Source organism: Leptonychotes weddellii, chromosome 6 (assembly GCF_054177405.1).
Source record: "Leptonychotes weddellii isolate Sample4059 chromosome 6, ASM5417740v2, whole genome shotgun sequence".
NCBI classification, from domain to species: domain Eukaryota; kingdom Metazoa; phylum Chordata; class Mammalia; order Carnivora; family Phocidae; genus Leptonychotes; species Leptonychotes weddellii.
The window spans coordinates 5,511,632-5,534,940 of NC_138374.1; the positions used below are offsets into that span (position 1 = coordinate 5,511,632).

At 47.3% G+C, this 23,309-nt stretch overlaps 1 protein-coding gene and 2 long non-coding RNA genes across 4 annotated transcripts in view; 2 read left to right on the forward strand and 1 right to left on the reverse strand.

Moving 5' to 3' along the window:
- Positions 1-23,309, forward strand: part of ADAM12 (ADAM metallopeptidase domain 12) — a 314,942-nt gene that overhangs the window by 109,180 nt on the left and 182,453 nt on the right. The window lies entirely within an intron of this gene.
- On the reverse strand, positions 574-4,257 carry LOC145722109 (uncharacterized). 2 transcript variants are annotated; one of them, XR_014146133.1, is made up of 3 exons: positions 4,123-4,257; positions 1,938-2,083; positions 574-985 (listed from the first exon to the last, which is right to left on the reverse strand). It is a non-coding gene; the product is annotated as an uncharacterized LOC145722109 (long non-coding RNA). The 2 variants fall into 2 exon arrangements; XR_014146132.1 differs by having other exon boundaries at positions 574-2,083.
- LOC145722108 (uncharacterized) lies at positions 6,056-8,655 on the forward strand. The gene is made up of 2 exons (XR_014146131.1): positions 6,056-6,190; positions 8,318-8,655. It is a non-coding gene; the product is annotated as an uncharacterized LOC145722108 (long non-coding RNA).

Below are 23,309 nucleotides of genomic sequence, written 5' to 3' on the forward strand. Positions count from 1 at the left end.
CTAAGTTTTATTTGGGTCAGAAAGCGTTACTTTGCTAACATCAGTGCAGCTCCCACTTTCTCTGGGCTGTGAAGAGACCATCTCCATTTGAGTGGCCCATCTTGACCCCGGAGCTGCAGATGATGCGGTTGTTCCGGGGTTTCTTACTCAGGAGGTTTTGGTGGGAAGACTGGAGTGAGCGTAACTGGCATCCTGGCTTGAGGACAATGTTGTCTCATGTCTGTCCTTCCTGGTCTGTCTGTGGAGGTTGACCGTTGGGTGTCATTGCATTTTACAGGCATGTTGTAGAGTGAGGTGGCTGCTCTCAAGAACAGGAGAATCCTTTGTGGGAGCACATATGCAGGATGTGGAATGTTGGGGGAAGAAGGGGCAGTGTGAGAGCTGTGGACGTGGGACAGGGACGCACAGGCAGGTTGGGGAGCATGGGGCAGCCAGTGGGCAGCTGCCAAGAGCAGGTTAGGGAGTGTCTGCAAAAAGTAGGAAGTGCAAAACCACAGTCCCTTTATTGTCATCATTGTCATTCCCACCTCAAAGCCACGGGAACAGGACTTGTTAGGAATAAATATGCTAAAATGAATCTTTAGAACTGGCCTTTGCAGTGTTGATATTAATAGGAAAGAGATTTCTGGATAGATCCACCCTCCTACTTAACCTCATCTCCCATCAGCCCTCCAGGGACTCAAGGGGACACTTGCTTCCAGTTACTCTTACTTGGCATGATCTCTGCTTCTCTGAACTGGGCTATTATCCAGATAAATGAAGTAGACTTCTAGATTTGGAGAGCGTCCAAAGTGGAAGGAGAATGTCTCCCGGGGTGCAAGCTCCTGGAGGGGCAGGTGCTGGTCTGGTCTCTGGCTGAATCCCCAGCACCCAGGAGAGAGCCACATACACAGTGGATGCTCATGGCGTTAGATGCTTGAGTGCACGGTGAATGAAGACATCTCAAATTCATCTTGTCCAAGTGACCCATTTTACAGACGCAGTCCTGAAGAGCAGAGAGGTGCACGCCCAGGTTCACCTAGGTCACATGGTGGTGGAGTTGGAAATTGAAGCAAAGCTCCAGATGACAAACCCAGAGTTGGTGTTGCTTCCTAATACATTGGACTTGCTATTCCGCTGTGACAGGGTCATGGGACTCTGTGCTTAACACCTATCCCTTCATTCATTCAGATAATATGATTGTTATATGCCAGACCAGTGGTTTTCCATCCTGCTTGCATATTAGAATTAAAACAAACAAGCAAACAAAACCAAGAATCCCTAGGTCAGAGGCTAATTGGATTTACCTCTGTCTGTGCATCAGTGTTTTTTTGTTCAGTGTCCCAGGCAAGTTGATTAGGCATCAGGGCTGAGGGCCACTGTGGAGGACCAGGCTGGTGTAAGGAGATAGAAAAGGAGCTGCTGTTGGGCAGGGCACTAAGTGCCTGATAGAGCCTGCCAGTGCCTACCTCCCCTGCCCTGCCCTGGACTCAGGAGGCCGTTGGGCAGTCCGCACTATGTGGGTTTGGCTCCTGGTAGAGGTGGCAGAGACAATGCCACCATGCCCAGGCTCATACACTCCCAGACATCCTTTGCCTGTGTGCAGACCTCTCTTTGAGCTTCAGGCTGGGCGGTTAACAGGACGCTGAGGGCTGGTGGACCTGCGGGAGGGTTGGGAAGGAAACGGGGAAGGCTTGGGACCTACCTCACTCGTGTGTGAAGCTTCTCTCGCCACGCCTGGGCAAGCTCAGGCCACGCAGGAACCATGGCTGTGCATGGCTTATCCCACCCGCATATGGTGCCTGCACCCAGGAACCCCTCTGCAAGGATGACCTGGGTGGTTGTGAAGACTCCCACATCCTTCCCCCAAAGATGTTCTAAAGGAAAGTGAGTCTAAAGGCTATCAGAGGACTGAGTTCTCTCTTGGGGATGGGCGGTGCCCTGCTTATCTAGTCTACCCTGTGGCAGTAAGCAGGTGTCTCCTTCTAGTCTTCCAGTGGGTTCATTTGCGGACAGCACATTAGCTGGTTTCCTTAACATGAGGATTTGGCTGGTTCGCGATTATTCCTCCATGGGCTGATCTCGCTTGTAGCTCAGCATCCCCCTGGAGAACAAGGGAATGATAAACTAGTATAAATCATGCTGAAAGGAATGAGCCCTCATCATGAGTCATTAGGACAGATGACACACTGGCGAGCAGATGAAAACCCTTTGATGAAGACCAGTTGTAAAAGCACGAGTAATGCCGAAGAAATGCTTCGTGGTGATTCAAAAGTTTAATGTATGCATTTCCCCCTTTCTCTGGCTCACTCTCTTTTTATTTGTAAGAAATTTTTGTAGTAAATGTCAAGAGTGGTAGAACAACATTTCCTGTGCTTGGACCCTGGGGAGAGAGGTTCAGGGAAGGACAGACTTGAAGGGATACTTTTAATCAGTGAGTGTTAGATGTCATTTGGCAGGGGACTTATGTAATGGCATTGGAAACAGGAATCTGTCCTAGCGAGGCGTGTTCTGTGCTGAGGAAATAGCCCTGACCAAGTATCCACTCTGAACTTACCACCTAGAAATATCCCAAAGAAGAGACCACGTGTCACAAATGCCACCTCTGTCCAGCCCTACACGCCGTGGGAGGCAGTAAGCCCCGCGGCTAAGGCATCAGCTCTGCACACAGGCAGGCTGCTCTATGTCCACGCTCTGCCACTTCTTAGCCATGTGGCCTGGGCAGGCTCCCTAGCTTCTTTGGCTTGCTTCCTGCTCTAAAGAGAGACTCATGATCCCAGCACGCACTCCGTTGACGGGCTTGACCACAGGCATCAGAGCAGACCCTGCCTGCTTCAGAAAGGGGGTCTACAGGAAGGATGTGGAGTAGCTGACCAAGTTAGGAAAAAGTACGAAGAACCAGGTCTCACACAGATGGGGACCAGGGCCACTCAGGTCTTATTGGAAGAACCAGTGGACAGGCTCATCAGGGTCTGATAAGGACATTCCTTTTATCCTCCTGTCAGGGTCACATTCCAGAGAGGTGGTCCATTTAGACATGTCCCCACCTCTTGGCTGGAGAAAAACAAGGCACTTCCTTTGGCCAGTGGGGGAGGCAGAGTTTCTATTACCAGAAGGAGGAGGCAAGAAAGTTATGGGGATTAATTGACATCATGAATGTAAAGTTCTTGGCACCATGCCTGCCACTTTGTAAGAGCCGAAAATCAGATGTTGTGTATTAATTATAAATTGGAATGATTGACAGCAGATCAATAATATAAGCTATTCCAAGTAAAAAGCTAATCACACATACAAAGGGTACAATTAAAATGGGAAATCTGAATAAGATCAGTGGATTGCATCAATGTCAACATCCTGGTCGTGATGTTATTGTACTAAAGTTTTGCCAAAATGTCACCATTGGGACAACTGGACATATTGTACGAAGAATCTCTATTAGTTTTTGATAACTGCATGTAATTCTGTAATGATCTCAATAACAGTTTCAGTAAGTTAAGAAGAAAAAGAAGGAGAAGAAGAAGAAAGCTAATGACTTCAAACTCCCAAGAAGTTTTTTGTCCCTATTGGAATTTCTTCTTCTTCTTTTTTTTTTTTTAAAGATTTTATTTATTTATTAGAGAGAGAATGAGAGAGAGCACATGAGAGGGGGGAGGGTCAGAGGGAGAAGCAGACTCCCTGCCGAGCAGGGAGCCCGATGCGGGACTCAATCCAGGGACTCCAGGATCATGACCTGAGCCGAAGGCAGTCGCTTAACCAACTGAGCCACCCAGGCGCCCTGGAATTTATTCTTCTAATTTCCCATCCACATACCACCTCCGTCCACCAAAATAACCAAAAAAAAAAAAAAAAAATGCTGTTTAAATGTAAGAGTCTTGACAGATTAAAAATTATTTTTAAACACTCGAGTAAAATGTATGATACAATAAAAGTACAAGGCCACAGCATAACATTCCCTTTCTAAAAATACTCATTTTTGGATGTCTGATGAACTCACACACACACATGCACACAGCCCTCCCCATAAACATGTGAACAAAATGTCTGCCTGGGTTGTCCCCACTGGTTTATCTTACGGCTGTTTGTTCTCAAATCTTATCTACTAAATGTTAGTTTATTTAAGTAAAGGTGGGCCCCTTCACTTACAGTGGGTGTCAGTTCATGAGGGATGGTTGTTAGGTCTGTTGACTCCTTGAATCCCCATTTCACATTCTGGGAATATGCTGCACGGAGGAACTTCAGCCAGGGCCTTTGAAGAGCCCTGCAGTCTGTAGGCTTGGCTTCCTGCTTTCTGTGGTCATCCTGGATGGATTGGAGTCCTTGCCCTAATTAGAGTGGAATCTGGCCATGCACCACAATCTTGCTCATTCATTCTTTCTCTTTCTGGTTCCCCCAGCGGACGTTTATCAGTGATTTACTGTGCATGAGCCCCTGTGCTAAGCAGAATGGAAACCAAGACCCAGGTCCCAACTTTAAGAAATTTTCAGCCTGATAGAGGACCATGATAAATGGTCCAGCATGACTAGTCAGAGTAGTGGGTCTGTACGTCCTGGGCACGTAACAAAGTGCTAGATGAATTCAGGAGGAGAAAAGCTAATGCAGCCATGGAAACATTTAGAGCTCCTGCAGTTTAAATTATGTTGTAGGCAAAGACTACATACTGATAATGGTTTTCCAAAGCACTTCTATAGACTCATTAAGCTCTCTGTGTCCCCTTGCAGATAAACACACTACACCCCAACCCCCACTACCACTAACCCCCACCTAGAGCTCCCTCTTGGTGATTTAGAGGTGATGGAGACCAGAGTGTTTGCATTTGACTCTAACCTTCAGGTGTGGCTAGATTTAAGGAGAGGAAGTTGATTATAGAATGAGAAAGGTCTTCCAGAGCTAACTGGAAAGAGAGGAGGCAAGGAGGCAGGACTTAGACACAGAAGCTGTGTGGTCTCAGGCAGATTATTTAACTGCTCTGTGTCTCAGTTTCCTTAAACTGTAAATGAATGATAGTTCATTGTACTCAGTGGGTGGTTCTAGGAATAAACTAGGTAAACACTTGAGAGGCACTTATGGCAAGACCTAGCTTGTGGAACGTACTCAGTGATGGTCCCAAACACTGAAATATCTGTACCTGTTGGTGAGCCAGTCAGAGGACAGAGATGTCTCCTGGTTGGCCATGGAGGGCAGCAATGGACCAGGGAGTGGAAGATATGAAGGATAGGTGGGGAAACCAAGGGAAGCATCCAGGAGAGCCCAGTGGTGACACAGTGGTGTGTGTGTGTGTGCTAGGTGAGAGTGGGAAGCACAAGGAAGGACGGAAATGATCATTCACGATGCACCAGGCTGTGTGTGAGTGCTCTCGTGTGGGGAACTTTGCTCATCCTGTTCATCTTCGTCCCAGTGCTGAGGCGAGCATCTGGCACATAGACTAGGCCTTATTTTGAAAAGAATACGTGAATTGTGGCCTTTGATTCTTTCCATAACCCGATGATGTGTAGGATTTATATTTGCCATCCTCATTTTGTAGATGAGGATGTGAAGCCTGGAGGAATACAATACATTGCCCAAGAAATTTCAGTGATGAACTCTGGAGCCACCAGAGGGTAGGGCCTGGGACTCGAACCCGCATCAGATGCTTTCTCCTGCAGCCCTCCACCACGGCCTGCTGCCCTCATGGCCCTCAGAGATCCTTCTGATTCTCACGTCTTTGGTTTGAAGAGATTACCAAGTTCCAAGAGCCCATCACTGAGTCACTGGGTCACTGTGGGAGCTCAGGAAGTGGGCCTCGTTCTTAGTTCTTGGAATTTTAGTGAATGGCCAGACAGAGAAGGAGGTGAAGTTATGGCCACTGTGTGCTGACTGTATTATCTCTTAGTTGCCACCAGGCTGATTTGAGCGGTATTTTTAGTCATGCATTCATTATTTATGGTTGACGTTTTTACGAGTACCGAAAACGAGATAATAGTGAAGAATTCCTGGTTGATGACTTACTCTCAGAGTCGGCGTCCAGCCTTGTCTTAAGTAATTCCCTTTCTTCCTGGGCTGTGAAATGCCATCAGTTCCTTATGACTCAGGGCCAGGAAGCACAGGAGTTTCTCAGGACCTATCCAGACGCTGGGATTGCCCATGCGTCACTGACAACAGGCGCCCTCCTCGATGTCCCGCAGGGATGGGCAAGCGGATGACGGCTTCCAAGTTCCTGTTTCTGCTGTGATCCGTGAGTGAAACTTGGGTTGGCGAAATGTTTCTCATTGCTGGCGTTGTTGACATTGTACTTGAGTGGAATCAAAGCTCTTTTGTCTAGGAGAAATGGCAAGAAGAGTTAATATGATATGCAAGCATTTTATGTGATGGTATTTTAAAACCATCTCCAAAGATGGTAATGCTTAGAGTGAGCATGCACTTGATTCTTCTTAAGCTTCCCAGCATTCCGACTCCCTATGCAGCACAGTTGGTTTGAGATGGACAGTTTGAGGTTCAACACTGAAAGGGTTTTCTTAGGAACTGCTTTCAGATCTTTTAAAGGAGAACTGGAGTTATTTTCCAAAGAGAAATTATCTTATACAATTTTGAAAGCCTCTTCACTGAAATATTAAGTGGCATTTCTTCTTTGCTGTAGAAGAACAGAAGCTTAAATATGTACCTGCCTGGATGGCTGGATATCAGCAGAGTTTACCTAGGGTTGTCCGTGGGCATTTTATTGAGGACGGAACTGTGAAATCTGGGTTGTTTCGTGATAGCTTCAAAATGAAGGGATGAGTTAAGCAATTACTCTCAACCTTACATCAATAGATCAACAGCCTGTGGATGCCTTTTCTTCCTTCTCCCACTTTCTGAGAAACAGGGGTGACATTTTGTTCCCTGAGCCATTTTATCTTTTTTTGTTGTTGTTGTTTTGTTTTGTTTTGTTTTGTTTGCCTGTGATCTCCTCCAGAAGCCCAGAATTTTGTGTCCTGGTTTATTTTCTTTGCCTTTACCATCTTTCCTAGGCCCTCCCCATTTGTTCTCTCCTTTCCCTCTCTAAATATGCTCTGATCTCTCCATTGTTAAAGAAGAGTCTGCGTCCATCCCCCCATCCATTCATCCATCTGTCCACCCATTCCCAGTCAGATTTTTCTCTTTCATCTTGCAGGCACACTGCATATAACTGTGGGCCCTGCCGCATGCCTCTTCTCCCTCTGTCTGGCTCCTCCCCACCTTCTTCTTCCAGGAACCCCAGAGGAAGGGCCACGTTCTTGTCGACTCCAAAGCCTTTTTCCTCAGTCCACTTCCTCCTTGCCTTCTGGCCGTGTTGTCTTCTTCTCCTTGAAGGACCCCTTTCTCTGACTTCCATGGTGTTCCTAGTATCCCCCAAATGTCTCACTACTGATGTCCTTCCTCCTCGGGCCTCTAAGTGTGGGTGGGTGCCAGGGCACGCAGTCCTCAGCCCCTTGGGTCTTAATTCGTTTGGCTTTCTCTGAGGCCTACCTCCCATTGCCACGGGTTCCAAAATGAGTGCCTCCAGCCCTGACCTGTCACCCACTGTCCAGTCCTTCACAGATGTCCCATTATCCCCCAAAACCAGCCTCTCCAAATGTGACTTCCTGGTCCCCCCTTGCCCTCCCTGGCTTTAATTCCCAACTGCATTCCTTCTTCTCAGGCCGACAGGAGCCCGTTCTGCTCTCCTGGTCTAGATCTAATCCAAGTTCTTGTTTCTTCCTTCAGAGTCCCTCCTGGGCATGCCCTTCCTCTTCCCTGCTCTGCGCCAGGTTTGCATCAGTGTACATTTAGGGGATTTCAGGTCTCCTGGATGACCTTCCAGAAAGTTCCTGTCACCGACTTATCTTATAAAGATTCCAGACTCAAATACCAGACGTGTCGTGTCCCTCTGTCTGTCTGCCGGCTGAGGCCGGAGCATGTCACTCCTGCTCTCTCACCTTTAATGGTTTCCCTCTTTTGAGAATGGGAAGTCCTGGTTCCTCACGATAGCTTGTAAGTCCCCGTGTCTTTGTTGCTGTATTTGTTGCTGCTTACCACCCTCCTCCTCCATGCAACCCCCTCCCAGATCACACACCCTCCATTCCTCCTCCAGGTAACTACCCTCATTTCAAACACCCCTGGATACTGACCTCCCCACGTCCCTGCTCGTACAGTTCTCTTGTCTAGCATGTGCTAATCTTAACCTTTGCTTGGTGAGTTAGCATGCGCTCGTGTCCTTTTTTTTTTTTTTTTACAGATGTTATTTATTTGAGAGAGAGAGAGTGAGCGAGTGAGAGAGAGAAAACACAAGTGGGGGAGGGGCAGAGGGAGAAGCCGACTCCCCGTTGAGCACGGAGCTTGACCCTGGGCTCTATTCCGATTCCAGGATTCCAGAATCATGACCTGAGCTGAAGGCAGATGCTTCACCAACTGAGCAACCCAGGGACCCCGCATCCACTTGTGTTCTACTGTACAACTCCAGCATCATCTTTTCAAAGCTTTTCCTGTTCCCTCACCCCTGCCCCATCTCAGCTGGAAGTTTTCCTCCTCTTTAGCCCCTTACAACTTGGTCATAGTATGTGCATTCCATGAAATTTGTTCATCGGTCTGCTTATATTTATGGAGTAGGAGCTACTTGAGACCTGACATGCGGTGTCTTCTCTTTGAATCCCCAGCATGAGACCTATAAATCAATAAATGCCAATAAATATAGATTGAATGAAATGTTAAGTGACTCTTTCCTGCTGAGAAACAGGGTTGGGTCCCTATGACTTGGCTTATCCAGGGCAGACATTCCACCATTCTTACCATGATTCTCCAACACACAGTGAGCTCAAGTTCTCTAGAAAACCCTGGGCCCATTCACACACGAGGTGTGTGTTCATTGTGCCCTGTCTTCTCTCTGCCTCCGGAGCCTGTCCTTCTCCCTCACCATCTGTCCCCCTCCTCTCTTCCATGCGTTCTACAGTTACTGTTCATCTGCAGCCGGTACCCTGCATGGTTACGTACTTGAGCGTGTTCTCCAGCTGTCTTTCACCAAATTTGTCTTATCTCCCAGAATTGTGTGTAAGTGGAGTGAAGACAAAGGCCCTGCTGGACAGTTTTGAACACCACCAAAGCTGGCTTCGTGGTATGCACATAGCGTACATCAAATACTTGATGAGTTGTTTAGACATCTTATACTTCATTTCCAAGTACTTGAGACCATCATAGCCGCAGTGTAAAGGCTGAACCCTTATGCTCTAATCACAGAGCTGCCAAAACATGAGTAGGAGTCTGGAAATGACTAGAATTTGAGCAATAGAAACCTCCTACCCCCAGCCTGATCCAGTTGGTACTGTGCCCTTCACTAGACTTTAATAGAGCTACAAATCTCTTCTAAACTAGTTTGCTCTAGAATTTATAAGAACTCAGATGTAGAGGACAGTCACTTAAATTATGCAGCAGCGGTATCTACACCATCCTGGGCCACTCGGAAGCCCTCCAAGCTCTGCAGAGTAGCCAGCATCTGATGCCAGGACAAGAGATGTTAGAAGCTGCTTTCATTTGGCTACTTCTCAGAAATGCCTAGATCTTTGTCTAAAATGCAGTGTTTTTAAAATTAGCATTCTTCTATTCATAAAGTAGGTATCTGTACAAAGACGACTTTTATTCCCCCCAAAAGAAGTCAATAAAAAGATACTCACCCTGAAAGTAAAAAAACACATTCCATCAATGTTTTAACTTGGCCTGAATGACCTCCCCCCACACACAGACACAGAGAGCTACTCCCCTCCGGTCCCCGCTGAGGATGATCTTAGTCTCTGCCTCAGAAGGAGCCAAGAGAATTGCGTAAGATGAGGCACAAACAGAGCTTAGCGCCGTGTAGGGCACCCGGTAAGCAGTCAGGAGAGTTTCAGCTGGGTTATAATTTCACACTCGGGATCGCTATCCATAATTACCCCCAATCGTCTTTCTATGTCGCTTGAGCATCTGAGAGCTGGGCACACGTCCGCTGCTGAGGAGTTGGTGGATGGAGGCAGCAGCCTCACGGGGCATGAACCCCATGCCCCGGCTGTCCTGTGGCAGAGGGTGGTCGGGATGCTGACTGCTCAGCCGTGGCCCGCTGACTGATGTGGTCACGCTGGCCTCCTCCTGGGACGTTTTGCAGCCATCACAGCTGCTCTGAGTGTGCAGACAGGACGAATGTCTAAGGGGAAGAGAAAAAGGATGAAGTCATCCCCAGTCCCACACGGGTGGGTGAGTGTGGCCATGGCTTGGGCTCGCCTGTACATCTCTGTGGGTCATGACCTTGGCTGGGTCACATCCCTTGCAGGGGGACAGCTTCACTGAGGAAAGCAGAGGAATGTGCCTTTCTGTGAGATCCTAACGGTCCACAGCACTCTGTGGGTGTCAAAACGAGGCATGAGAAGGAGCCTGTGGGAGCTCCTTCTCAGCAAGTCTGAGGCCAAAGCTGGGACAAACTGCATCTGCTCGTTTCTTCCCAAACGTAGGCATCCCGAGGCACCTGGGACCCCAGCCATCGCTTTGCTTCTTGTGTGCATAGCGAACGGAGAGCCAGCACCTCTTTCCACTCAAGCAAAGCAGAGCTGATCCCCACTACATGGGTTTGTTGGGCGTGTTATCAGAGGGCTTGCAGGGACCCAGTGTGGATAGGCGGGGGGTGGGGGGGAGCCCATGACTTACTCCCTGCCGTGATCCCACAGCCTCCCCCTCGCCCCTCGCCCACGCAACGCCAAGCTGCTTAGGTTGAACTTCACTCTGCATCACTTTGCCTTGATTTTGAAAGCCTGTGGGGTATTCCGTGGAAAGTAAGCAAGCCTATTTGGTATTTACTGCTGAACCAGAACTACAACTCTCTCCCCTGCTTGTAGGAAAGCCTTAGCACTAAAAGTCTGATTTTATAAAATAGGTGAGTGGGGGTGCCTTCAAATGTCAAGGGTATTTTAAAGTATGTTTTTACAATTTGACGGAGTCTGGGGAGAAAAGAGGCTTCAAACTGGAGTGTTAGGAGCTGGTGCCAATTGAAAATGAATCACAAATGAAGATAAATCACCCCTGAGCATGTAATGTGGAACAATGGGAAAATAGTATCAGAATTGTAAAAATGTGATTTGCATGCAACTTCTCAGAAACATAGCTTTGCAAGCATAAACTGAAGCAAAGAGACTGACTCACAGAATGGGGGGAAAAAATCAGTCTAAGATTCCAAACATGTATGTCAGGAGATGATTATTGGATTTGAAAAAAAAATGCTCTGTTTTTCAAAGCGTTACCCACCAGTTCTTTCTTTGCTATGGGGGATTCCAAAGAGCGTTTATAAAATGCATTCACTGCCAAGATGCTGTGGAGTGTATCAGTAAGACTATTAACAACACAATTTACTAGGTATCTGCTGCTTCAGTGCATTCCTTGCACACATTACCTTTACTCCTTCCATAGTCTTACAAGTGCTCTTTCCCCATTTTAGAGATGGGGACACTCTTCACAGCTTGGCCCAGGCCACATACATAGCCAATGAGGGAAAAAGTCAAGGTCACTCACTTTACCCTGGTCTGAAACACACCTGCTTTTCCACAACTTCCCAGTGCCCCCCAGGCGAGTGAGGGGCAGGAAGGAGCCACTTCGTGTCATGGCCTCAACGTGCCTGACAGATAGCAGCTTGAACCTCAGCCCGACATGTGCATTCTGCTTGTTGGGAGGAAGAGCTGTCACCCAAGACAGAGATTCTGCAGGTCTGAGTAAAGTCATGTGTTCTAAGAGTCTGGAGGAAACAATTTTCCGAATGCCATTTTTTAAGAAGTCAGTTTTATTTCCTAGTTATGATTTTTTAATTGAGGCGTAATTCACATAACATAAAAGTCACCATTTTACAGGGTATAATTGCTATGGTTTTTAGTATATTCACAGTGTCATGTGACCATTACCACTCTGTAATTCCTGAACATTTCCATCATCCCCAGAAAGAAACCCCATACCTAATAAAGTCACCGCCTAGTCCCCGTGTTCCCTGTCCCCGACCCCTTGGCAAGCACCGATCCTTCCATCTCTATGGACTTGCCTATTCTGGACATTTCCTATAAATGGAATTATGTGCGGCCTTTTTTGTCCGGCTTTGTTCACTTAGCGTCATGTTTTCAGGGCTCATCCACATTGCAGCGTGTGCTGACACCCTGTTCCTTTTTATGGCTGAATAGTGTTCCACCGTATGGACACGCCATATTGCTTATCCATTCATCAGTTTCTGAATGATAATTTGATGCCACTTGAAATTTCATTCCAGAGTTAACTGTAAGTCCTAGCAAACCAACAAGGTCAAGTCTGTCCCTGTCAAATACAGGCCTGGTGGCAGTCTAGCTAGGCCTCCAGCTGCTTCTTGTCGCTCGAGAAATAACATGGAAACTCCTGACCGAGACCTTCCCGGCCGGGCTGTCCCCGTCAGCCTCGCGCTGTCTCAGGGGTCTGGCCCTTTCAGTGCTCAAACAGGTGTCCTTTCTGCCTGAGAGTCTTCACTAGTTCTGTCCTGGGCCTGGAAGTTTCTGCCTCTTCGTCCTGCCTGCCGTTCTGCCACCTGCTCAGCCTTCAGGCCTCCGCCTGAATGTGGAGAGAACACAACTGACCAGCCACCCCTTATTCTTTCCTAGTGCTCCCTTCCCTTCTGTGGAAAGTACTTTTCTTACTTGTAACTGTGTGTTTATTGTATGTCCACGCACGTCATGTGGGTCTCCTCCACCGCCCCTAACCACCATTGACAGGCTGCCTTTGGATTTGTGTTGCTGTATCTCTGGGGCCTGTATGTGGACTCAGTCAATGTCCAGATGTTTACCTTGCATCAAGGAGAGTGCCACCCAAAGTGAGCTCCCCAGACCAGCAGCAGAAGCAGCAGGGCCTGGGGACAAGTTAGAAATATAGGCCCAGTTCCTGGGCCTCACCCAAGACATCCTGAATCAGAAACCCAGGGGATGGGAGTCAGCAGTCTGAGTCCTTCCAGACCGTTGCTGCTCACTAGGTTTGGAAAGCACCAATATAGGAAATAGCCCCAAATTTACTCTTTTTACTTAAGTGCACGGTTGAGCCCCTTGGACCCAGTAAGTGAGATATATCACTGAGCATCACCTACCTGAGGGTCCCACTGCTTAGTAAGTGTACTTGAATGAGTTTTTACAAAGTATGGGTGACTTGGCCAGGTACCTTTCTGCAGCTAATGAGGAGTCCTTAGAAGGACACACTTCAGGCTTAGGCCTGAGTGGGAGGCAAGGAAAACGTTCAGCCAGGTCTCTGCTCTTGGGGTGTCCACTGGGCCACCGAGTATTGCATGTGCCAATAGCGGTGTAGACGCATGGTAGAGTAGGCCCAGCAAGGGAGTCTGAGTGGACTCGGGGCGGAAGCTGGGGCAGGTGTTATGGAGGTGTGCGGCCTCGGGGGGACTGAGGTCGGGGGCACTCGGCATAGTAGTGGGCACCCAGCCACTGAGTGTAAAATCCTGACTTGGAAACTGCTCTAACCAGAGCCCCCCAGGACTCCTACAATGATATGCACAGTGTATTCACCGCCCCCACCATGGGTGGGCATGCTGGCCTTTCTTTAGAAAGGGACCAAATTTTAAAGTTTTTATCATACATATAGCTTCCCTTATTTTATTGTAGTTTTTCCAGCTTTGCTGAGGTGATTGACGTCCCCGCCAAAAAAAGCACATATATTCTGGTTATACAATGTGATTTTTAAAAGGTGTACAATATGATGATTTAATATGTGTATGCATTTTGAAATGATTATCACAAGTTAATGAGCACATCCAGCCCCTCACAGAGTTACCATTTTTAAATTTATTTTTGTCCAGTTTTATCGAGAAATGATTGATACATATCACTGTATAAGTTTAAGGCGTACAGCGCGATGGTTTGGTTTCCATCTACTGTGAAATGATCACCAACAGGTTCAGCTGACACCTGTCTTCTCGTGCAGATACAATAAGAGGAAAAGAATAAAGGGAAAAAAATTTTCTCCTTGTGATAAGAACTCTTACTCTCTTAATGACGCCCCTATGTGTCATCTAGGCGGGTGAACCATAGACGTCCTGTTGTTCGTGACATCCCTGGTACTCATTCCTGTCAGAGGACCATTAATACAGAATCATGTAGTTCCTGATGAAGGGAATGATTCTCTTCAACTCCCAAGCTTTCTGGAACCTAATATTGAGATTTATAATCAAAAAAGTTGCAGTCATCACTACATCACTCTTTGGATCCAGCAGTAAAGAATTCTGCTGTATTTCTTTTTAAGATGATCTCTTTTTCCTCGTAGAGAAAATGCAGAGCTCAATAAATATTGTATGCTTTAAGTTGATTTCCAAAAAGAGCATGTCACCCCCTACAGCTGTTTATTTTAGAAAGGTGGGATCTGTTCCTTGTGAACCAAAGCTTTGAGCTAGCCGTTGGTCTAGACATCCCCAATTACTCAGAAGGTTGATGGTTAGAAGTCCAAAGAGATTTTTTGTAAAAAGCAACAAGGAGAGGGCTGCTGGCCCCACAGAGGTGACATTTCCAGCAGATTCACTGTTAGGTCACGTCTCACAGAAAGGGCTGACTCTGCATCCGCCTTCTCCATAGGGCCCCGGTGATTATATCTGAGCTCCATGGAAACAATGTTTTTTTGTTCCTACACACCTTTTATTTCTGTAGTTTTCATACCCTACCTCTAGAACACATTGATAAATGATATGTCCATGCAATTCTCTTTCAATTAGTGCAGCCTCAAAAGTTAATCTTTAACACTGACATTATTGATGGAAATGGTTCTCCCTTCCTCCCACAAAAAATAATAGATGTTGACACAATTTTTACTTCTTAATTTTGGTTTATTTCAGCTCCCTGGTGCCCACTTAGTCAACGTGATCAAACTCCTAGAACCGGAGGCCTAAATATTTTAGTCCCTGAAACCTTCTCTTTTATCTCTTTGTCCATGAATAATTCATTTGTCTGCATAGCCTCTGGAGCAGATCCTCTTTATAAAAGAAAAGGGGGAGAAAGAGTAATAGAGCAGAATAAGTGATATCTCAGGTTTGCCCTTGGAAACCAAGCTAAGATTTCGAGAGAGAAAATGAATTTCTGGTTCTTGTGCCTCTTTAGCGGGCAAAAAACTATAGATTTTTTTTTTTATGAGCTATTGACTGGCAGTAATAATGACATAGATACTTAAGCATAATACCACATAAATTCCTATTCCAGAGATTAAATTCCACCTTCTTATGTTAATTTCTAGAAAGTTCTACATAGTTTTAGACTTATCACTTAAACTCTCAGGATGTAACTTAAAATACCACAGTAGCAAGAGCTTGGGGGGCCTCATTTTATACAATACATGTACCTGTCAAAGAGAATGAAAGAATTCTTACAAATAAAAACGCTTTTAATGACTTTTTAAAAGGCATGTTTTGGATGAGTCCTCTGCATAGCCGGCAGCTGTCCAGCAACCAACCCGACAAAAATTTCTCAATTAGTGTTCTTATTAGAACTAAGAATAAGATAGTTGGATTACATAAATCTCAGAGTCCAGAAAAGGAGGCATAACAGTTTTAAAGAAAATCTCCAAATTAAAGAGACCACGAGGGTACTTATTTAAAGAGCGCTGGGAAATGTGTTAATAAAGGCAGCCACGCGTGGGAGAGGCCGGCTCCGGCGGGAGGAATGTGCTGTCCCTGGATCTGCTTACACTTGCCCACACGCGGGTGATAAAAAGCATACTGGCCCTGGTCAGTTTCGTGTTGTTTTAGATTCTCTACAGAGGAGGCTGCACATTGCCTGCCCCAGGGAGGACCACCCCCACCACCACCATCCCTCGGCCTGGCGATGCCACCTCTGGGGCTCTTGTCCGTCTCCTGAGATCTGATCACTCCTGAGAACCTTCCCCGGGCTTCTCCTTGATGGTGCTCCTCCCTCTGCACATGCTTCCACCCAATACGCAGACTGGTGTCTCCAGCTCTGATTGCTCTGGAGTTCCAGATCAGTCTGGTAATTTCTGGAAACCAGAATGTTCATGCCCGCTGTCCCACAGGATCTCAGACTCAGTAAATCTAAAACTAAGCAGTAGTCTTGCTCTCCTTCACCCCTATTGTCCCTGGGGCTCCCCATCTCAGGCTCCAGCATCCCCCCCCACCCAGGGGCCAGAGTCGGACCCTGAAGAGTCCGTGCACCAGGGCCTGCTGATGCTGGCTTTGATGCATCTCCTGATCCTCTTGATTTTCTCGCCTCCACTGCTCTCGCCCAGTCCAGCTGCACGCTGTCGCACTCTGGGAGCTGGACAGCCGCCTGCAGGTCATCTCCACCCTGGAGCAAAAATGTTCCCTCCGGATCACAAATGTGTTCTTCCTCCTCCCTTGTGGAGGCCCTGCCCCTCTTAGGATGAGACCTGCAGCCCCCACCCCACTCCCAGCGCAGCACTCAGAGCCTGCATGAGCCCCTGCACCCCAGCCCTCCCCTCCCTGCCTGACCCTGAACTGGGGACGTCCCCTGGGGAGCTTGCATCACATTCCCCAAGGCCCTTCATCTGGAAGTCCTGCCAACATGCCGGTGAGCCGCCACCTCCCTGCACTTGCTCACCTCCCCCAAAACTCCGCCTCGTCCACTTGTACCTCGTCCCATCTAACTGGTGGCCCCATCCTGGGGTTCCACCTTCTCATTCCTGGGGTCACCACCCTCTTTGAACATCTCCATTATTCTTCCTGTAAACCGGTTGCTTTTAAACATTTGTAAAACCGTAGAGTCCTTTCCTTCCTGTGAAACGCAGAGCAGCAAGCAGGGAAGGGGCAGTAACACAGGGAGAGACTGGGAGGAAGCGAAGCTAAATCATAGACAGACGTTTACTGAGCGCCAGCTGAGCTTGCCATTGTGCTGTTGGGGCTCGGGCCTCGGTCTTCAGACCCCCCAGCCCCGTGAGGCCGCACACCCCATCTCCCGGGCACGGACACGCTGTGTGGGAGCATACAGAACCCGAGCAAGGGCAGAAGGTAGCGAGGGCAGCGCCACAGCTGCGTCTCTGTGGACTGCGTCTCCTCGCCTCTGTCCGATGCTTCTCGCTTCCCGAGCCTGTCCCGTCTCCCCCAGGTGTGTCTTCGCTTGCCTTTGACTGCATTTGTGCCGTTGTGTCACTCTCTCGAGGTGACCGCCTCCTCAGGCTTGCCCTTGGCCTGTCACCCACTGGCCAGTGGTGGCCCGGCCTGGACTCAGGGGCCGTGTGGAGCATGGACAGTCTCGGGCCCTTCCCGTCCCCGCCTCCAGCTCCTCGATGGCTCTCCCCCTCTCCTCCCCCATCCTTCTGGTCTTACTCCTGATGCCCTACTAATGTCCTACTGCAGTTAGTGGGCCGGCCGCATGCCTCTGCACCCCCGAGTCGGGGGGCTTCCTCCTGGGAACCTGTGGTCGGACTGTCCCTGGCTGTTTGCTGGTGTGAACATTGGTGTCATCAACCCTCCCTCTTTTTGGAATTATTCCTGGTTTCCAGAACTACTTGCTTACCACCAATCTTGGATCTCTGTCCTTATTTACACGGATGGAGGCAAATGCAAATCTAGATGTTGAAGACTAATACCAAGACTAAGACTAACACCTAAGTGTGTTTCTGTTCCCCGCAGGCCAGGCATGTCTTCAGTTTCGATACTCTGCCATGTTTTTATATCCTTTATGCCACTCAGCTCATTCTTTGGCACAGACTAAGCTACTCAATAAGCAATGAAAGAACCATATTGTTGAACTATAAATGTCATTTGATCTGTTTTCTGAGCCTGTGTTTGTATGTGGGATCATGTGGCTTATATGCTGTGTAATAATAGGAAATATTTATATTGGTCTTTGCCCCAGTCCCTCACACAGGGCTCTTAAATGTTTTATAATTTCCTAAATGATAAGAGCACTAGAAGCATTTTTTGTTATATTTTGCCTTTTTTTTTTTTAAATTTCACAAGGAAATTTATAATTTTTTTTTTTTAAAGATTCCATTTATTTATTTGAGAGAGAGAATGAGATAGAGAGAGAGCATGAGAGGGGGGAGGGTCAGAGGGAGAAGCAGACTCCCTGCCGAGCAGGGAGCCCGATGCGGGACTCGATCCCGGGACTCCAGGATTATGACCTGAGCCGAAGGCAGTCGCTCAACCAACTGAGCCACCCATTGCCTTTTTTTTTTTTTAAAGATTAGTTAGTTAGTTAGTTAGTTAGTTAGTTATGAGAGAGCACAAGCGAGGAAGAGATAGCATGAGTTGGGCGGGGGGTGGTGGGGGGAGGAGCAGAGGGAGAGGGATAAACAGACTCTGAGTTGACTGCAGAGCCCGATGTGGGGCTCAGTCCCAGGACCCTAAGATCATGACCTGAGCAGAAATCAGGAGTTGGATGCTTAACAGACTGAGCCACCCAGGCGCCCCTATAATATTTGGTCTTTGGCTCTGGTTCCTGTCACAGAGCTCCCAAATCCCTTCGAATTTCCTGGGTGATCGAATGTCTTTTGTTCTAATGAGGAGCCTGTGGGTGGATTCCTGGGTCGGGCTGGTCACTAGAAAGACCAAGCCATGATTAGAAGCTTGGCACTTTTGGCCGCCACACCCCTCAGGGGAGAGATGCTAGAGATGGAGTTATGATCTATCGATCATGAGTACATGATGAAACCTCCATATAAATCCCAACAGTATGGGGTTCACAGAGCTTCTGGGTTGGTGATCACATCCACATACTGGGAGGATGATGTGCCCCAAGTACGTGGAAGAAGCTCCTGAGCTCAAGACCCTATGGACCTCACCCTATGTATCTCTTCATCTGGCTGTTCATCACCCTTTATCCCACCCTTTATTATGATAAACTGGTAAACATAAGTAAGTGTTTCCCTGAGTTCTGTGAGCTGTTCTAGCAAATGAATGCAAGGGTGGGGGTTGTAGGAATCTCTGATTTGCCAAGTTGGACAGAAGCTGTGGGTAAGCTGGGTACCTACTGCTCATGATCGGCATCTAAGGTGGGCAGCAGTCTTGTGGGCCTGATCCCGTCAGCCGTGGGGTCTGCACTCACTCTGGTCACTGTCAGGATTGAATTGAATTCTAGGATACCCAACTGGTTGCTCAAAGCGTGGGGAAGGAACCCACATATCTTGTGTCAGAAGTGATGTGAGTGTGGTTGTCATGGGAAGGTAAATGAGAAACAGGAGTGTATTTTTCTCTCAAACACGCAAATACCTGTCAAGATGATTGCCATCACAAAGTATTCTCCACATTTGTATATCTGAGACTTGGCAATAGCAACCTGACCAGCTTTCAAAGAAACAAAAATCACTGAACTACTTTAATGTCTACTTAAGGAACAGTTTTGAGTTTCTATTGACATGTACGTTTCATCACAACTGCAATTATCTTTTATTATAAACGCGACTCGTGAGAATTATGTATAGAAAACACAGATAAGCAAAAAGAAAAAGGAAAGAAATGACACATAATGTCACCACATTATTTCCTGGTTATTTCCTTCCAGTCTTTCTGCGGTGCCAGGCGTGAACTTACGACAAGTGGTTTTCCTTGGGGAGGCATGGCGTGCGTGCCGATTAGCGGGGGAGTCTCTGCTATATTCAGCGCGCTGTATGTCACCAGCCCCGTCATTACTTTCCGCAGGAGGGATAGCTACAGCAGCTTCTACCTTCTTGACTGTAAAATTGGTGTGTGTTTGTTTTCTCATCTGATGCATGCAAAGAAAATGATGATATATAGCCCCCTGCTTCATCTCTTCCCATTTCCTTTATGGAACCTTTGGGATATGGAATTACGTATACAGAGGACATAAAATACCAAGTGCAATGTATAAATACTGCTGCTCTTGCCTCTTTATCTGTGATCATAAGCCAGAGACTGCTTTACTGCAGTAGAAGTGCAGTTCTCATACAGGTGGGCGCCCCATACAATATGCTAGTGAAGGGAGTCCCCCTTGTTGGAAGCATCTAACTCACAAATGTTCAACAAGTACAGAATGCTCCCCTCTCTGCTAGACTTCTGAGACTGTTGGGGGGCCGGGCTTCATGTTCTGATACCTCTTGCATGGTGGGTCTGTCTCCTGCATCTCCATATCCTCTCCCTCCTTCCCAGTTCCTATGTAGCCCGTAAAATACACCAGCTTTGAAAATACGCCTCCTTTCTCCACCCATCCATCCCAACCACGTAGATCCTGCAGCCCCCCTTCATGTGTTCACCTCCCTCTGTCCCCCCTCCCTCCCTCATCCCTTCTTGTCCACACCAGCCCTGATTCCCCATTTTTGCTACTTCCGTTCCTTTGACACCCATGACCTTTTCTGGTACTGACCCACATGAACTGTGTTTGGCATGGTTCCTCAGTTTCTCCTTCTTTAGTGCCCTCCTCACCTGATTCCATGACCCTGGGCTTTCCTAGTACCCTCTGGCCACCTTCAGGGCTCCTTTCCTGCCTCTTCCTCAGCTTCTCCTCCTCCTCCCGGGTCTGAAGGGATGGCCCTGTGAGAGTCCCATCCTCTGGCATGATTTGAACTCCCACCTCTTGGCTGTTGGAGCCCAAATCTACATCTGCAACCCTGGCAGCTCGGCCCCAGGCCCCAGAAGGGGAGTCTTGGAGGTCTCTGCCTGGGTGATAGTCCACAAGCACGTCAGATGCCACAGGAAATATCCAGATTCCACAGCTTTGCCCCGCAGACCTCCTCCCCTGTGTCCTGTGTCTCCACTGGGGGGCCCCGGCCCCCACCAACCTGCTCGGCCCTCTGACCCCTTCATTTCCTGATGCCCCATGGATTCTACATCCTAAGTATCTTTTATGTTCTTTTCCCTCCTTGTCTGTCCTCCTGCAATTTTGTCAGTGTCCACTGGAACCACAGTAATAGCCACATAACCATAGAGTGGTTCTCCCATGACTGACCACTTTTGCGGGAAGCAGGTCAGTGGATGACCTGCTGGATGTACAACCCAGAGAGAAAAAGCTGCAGAGAGCTGACCCCGGAGCCACTGGCTTGCATGGCTGAGGTAATCTGCAAGTGCTGGTTGAGACTAAGGAGGGGGCACATTTTTGTTTCGTTTTGCCTATGGTGAAGGTAGACACATTGATTTCTTACTGCAGCTTGAACAAATTACTGTACATTTAACGGCTTAAAGCACCACAGATTACCTTACAGTTCTGGAGGTGGTAGGGGAGACCCCTTTCCTTGCTTTCTCCAGCTTGTGGAGGCTGCCTGCGTTCCTTGGCGCTCAGGCCCTTCTCCACCTTCAAAGCCAGCAGGGTAGGATCTTCTAACCTCTCTGACTCTGACCCTCCTGCCAGTCTGTCTTGCAAGGACACTTTGTGATTGCGCTGGGCCCAACCAGAGGATGCAGGATCGCCCTGCCCACCTCAGAGCCCTTCATTCAATCACATCAACAGAGATCCTGTGTCAGGTGAAGCAACATATCCACAGGTCCCAGGAATCTAGGACATCTTTGAGGGGCCTTTATTCAGTCGTGATAGGGCATACTGGGGTAGGGGATATGAATACCAAGAGGCTCTTTTATCCCTATGAAGCCTGCAGTGTCTGTTAGACATTCAAGTGGAGACGTCAAAAAGCAATTGGATGTAAGTCTAGAATTCAGAGCTGGAAGAAAACAGTTGGGGATCAAAAGAATAGAAATTAAGGCTAGATTGAGGCACTTAAGGAGAGAAGAAATGGAGAAGCAGGTCAAGGACTGAGCCCCGGATCCCTGTGTGGCCCCAACATGTTGAGGTTGGGAAGAGGAAGAAGGTCCCACAAAGAAGGAAAAGAAGCAGCCAGCGAGGTTGGAAGGAAATCCAGACCGAAGGCAGTGTTGCAAGGGAGGAGGAGGGGAAGTGCTCCTCAGATCTGGCTGGGGGCTAATCGGTGACCTTAGTGCCCTTTGAGTGGAGGCAGGAGCCCCATTGCAGCAGGTGAGGAGAGAATGTAAGGTAAGGAAAGTAGACACAGCAAAAGGGGCAGAGTCCCTGGGAATGGAGTGGGAGCTGGACCTGGACACAGGGCAGTTTTGTCTAGAACATGGGTGTTACGAAGGCACATTTGCATGATGGGAAGGACCTATTATTATGAGCTGTTTTTTTTCTTTTTCCACTAATTTCCTATTTCTGTTCCCCTGTTTTCTCCCTGTTAAGGTTTTAAGTTTCCAAAAAAGCATTACTATTACAAAATGCTGGGAGAACGAGGTCAGGATTTCTAACACAAAGAAAACCAAGTGTGGTGATTAAGTCTCCTGCAAACGTTCAGTGACCATGGTTTGGTAGAGCAGAATGTGCTCTTCCAGCAAACCTCAGTCTCTAGTAGATTGAAGAAATCATTTTTTGAGCTAAATCTATTAAGATACAAGAATATGCAGATTTACTGTATATAGCAAGCGAAAGTCACAAGAGACTTGCAGAAGAATGCTTCCATTTACGGAACAGTGCACCAAAGAATCCCTTTTAAATTGATGTCTTACGTTTTTAATATAATGATTTTGGTTGCTAAAATTCAACTTACAATCTTTTAAAATGTAATCTTTTGCAACTTACATAGGACAGAATCCCCTAACATTTTATGTATGTCCTTCCTCAACATAACAATAAAGGAAAAAAACAACTCTAAAGGGTAAGAGTGTAGTATTGAATGAAATAAAAATTTGGAACTTACAGATATTAAAATATAAAAACCAAGGACAAAGAGCAAATGATGCACTGGAAAAAGTATTGTCAGTATAAATATAGTTAATATATAAATAAATTTTATAAATCAAGAAGCAAAAGATGTTCACACTAAGATAAAAATTGACTTTAAGACAATCACAAAGCACAGATGATGAATGAATATGAGGGAAGACACTTAAACTGCTGTATACTATAATGCATAGTCAAATGAGGGACTATTTTTCATTTACCAGGTTGGCAAAAATAAAAAAGACTACTATTCAGTGTTGATGAGGTTTCCGGAAAGTGGATAGACTCTGACACAGTTTGGAAGAATGGAACTTTGGGCACCGTGAAGTAGAGCAGTTTGACAATAAATATTAAACATATTTATACCCCTTGAGCAATTTCACATCAAGGATTTACTCTAAGGAAAGTAACTAATATATTACAAGGTGTATGTATATTCATTGCAGACTGGTTATGATATTTACTGAAGATATATTTACGGCATATCAACTCAGAGGCAGGAGCAGTGTTAGGTGCAGGGGAGCTAATGGGGGGCGGTTTGAAACAGACTCAGCCCCTGCCTTCCCTCCCACTGTATGTGGTATCTGAGGTACAGATATGTCAATCAGCCATGACAGCCTGATGTCACGAGTGCTTTGAGGGCTGGAAGATCACACAGAGCTTACACACACCTGCTCTGGGCTTGGAGGGACAGAAGTAGGC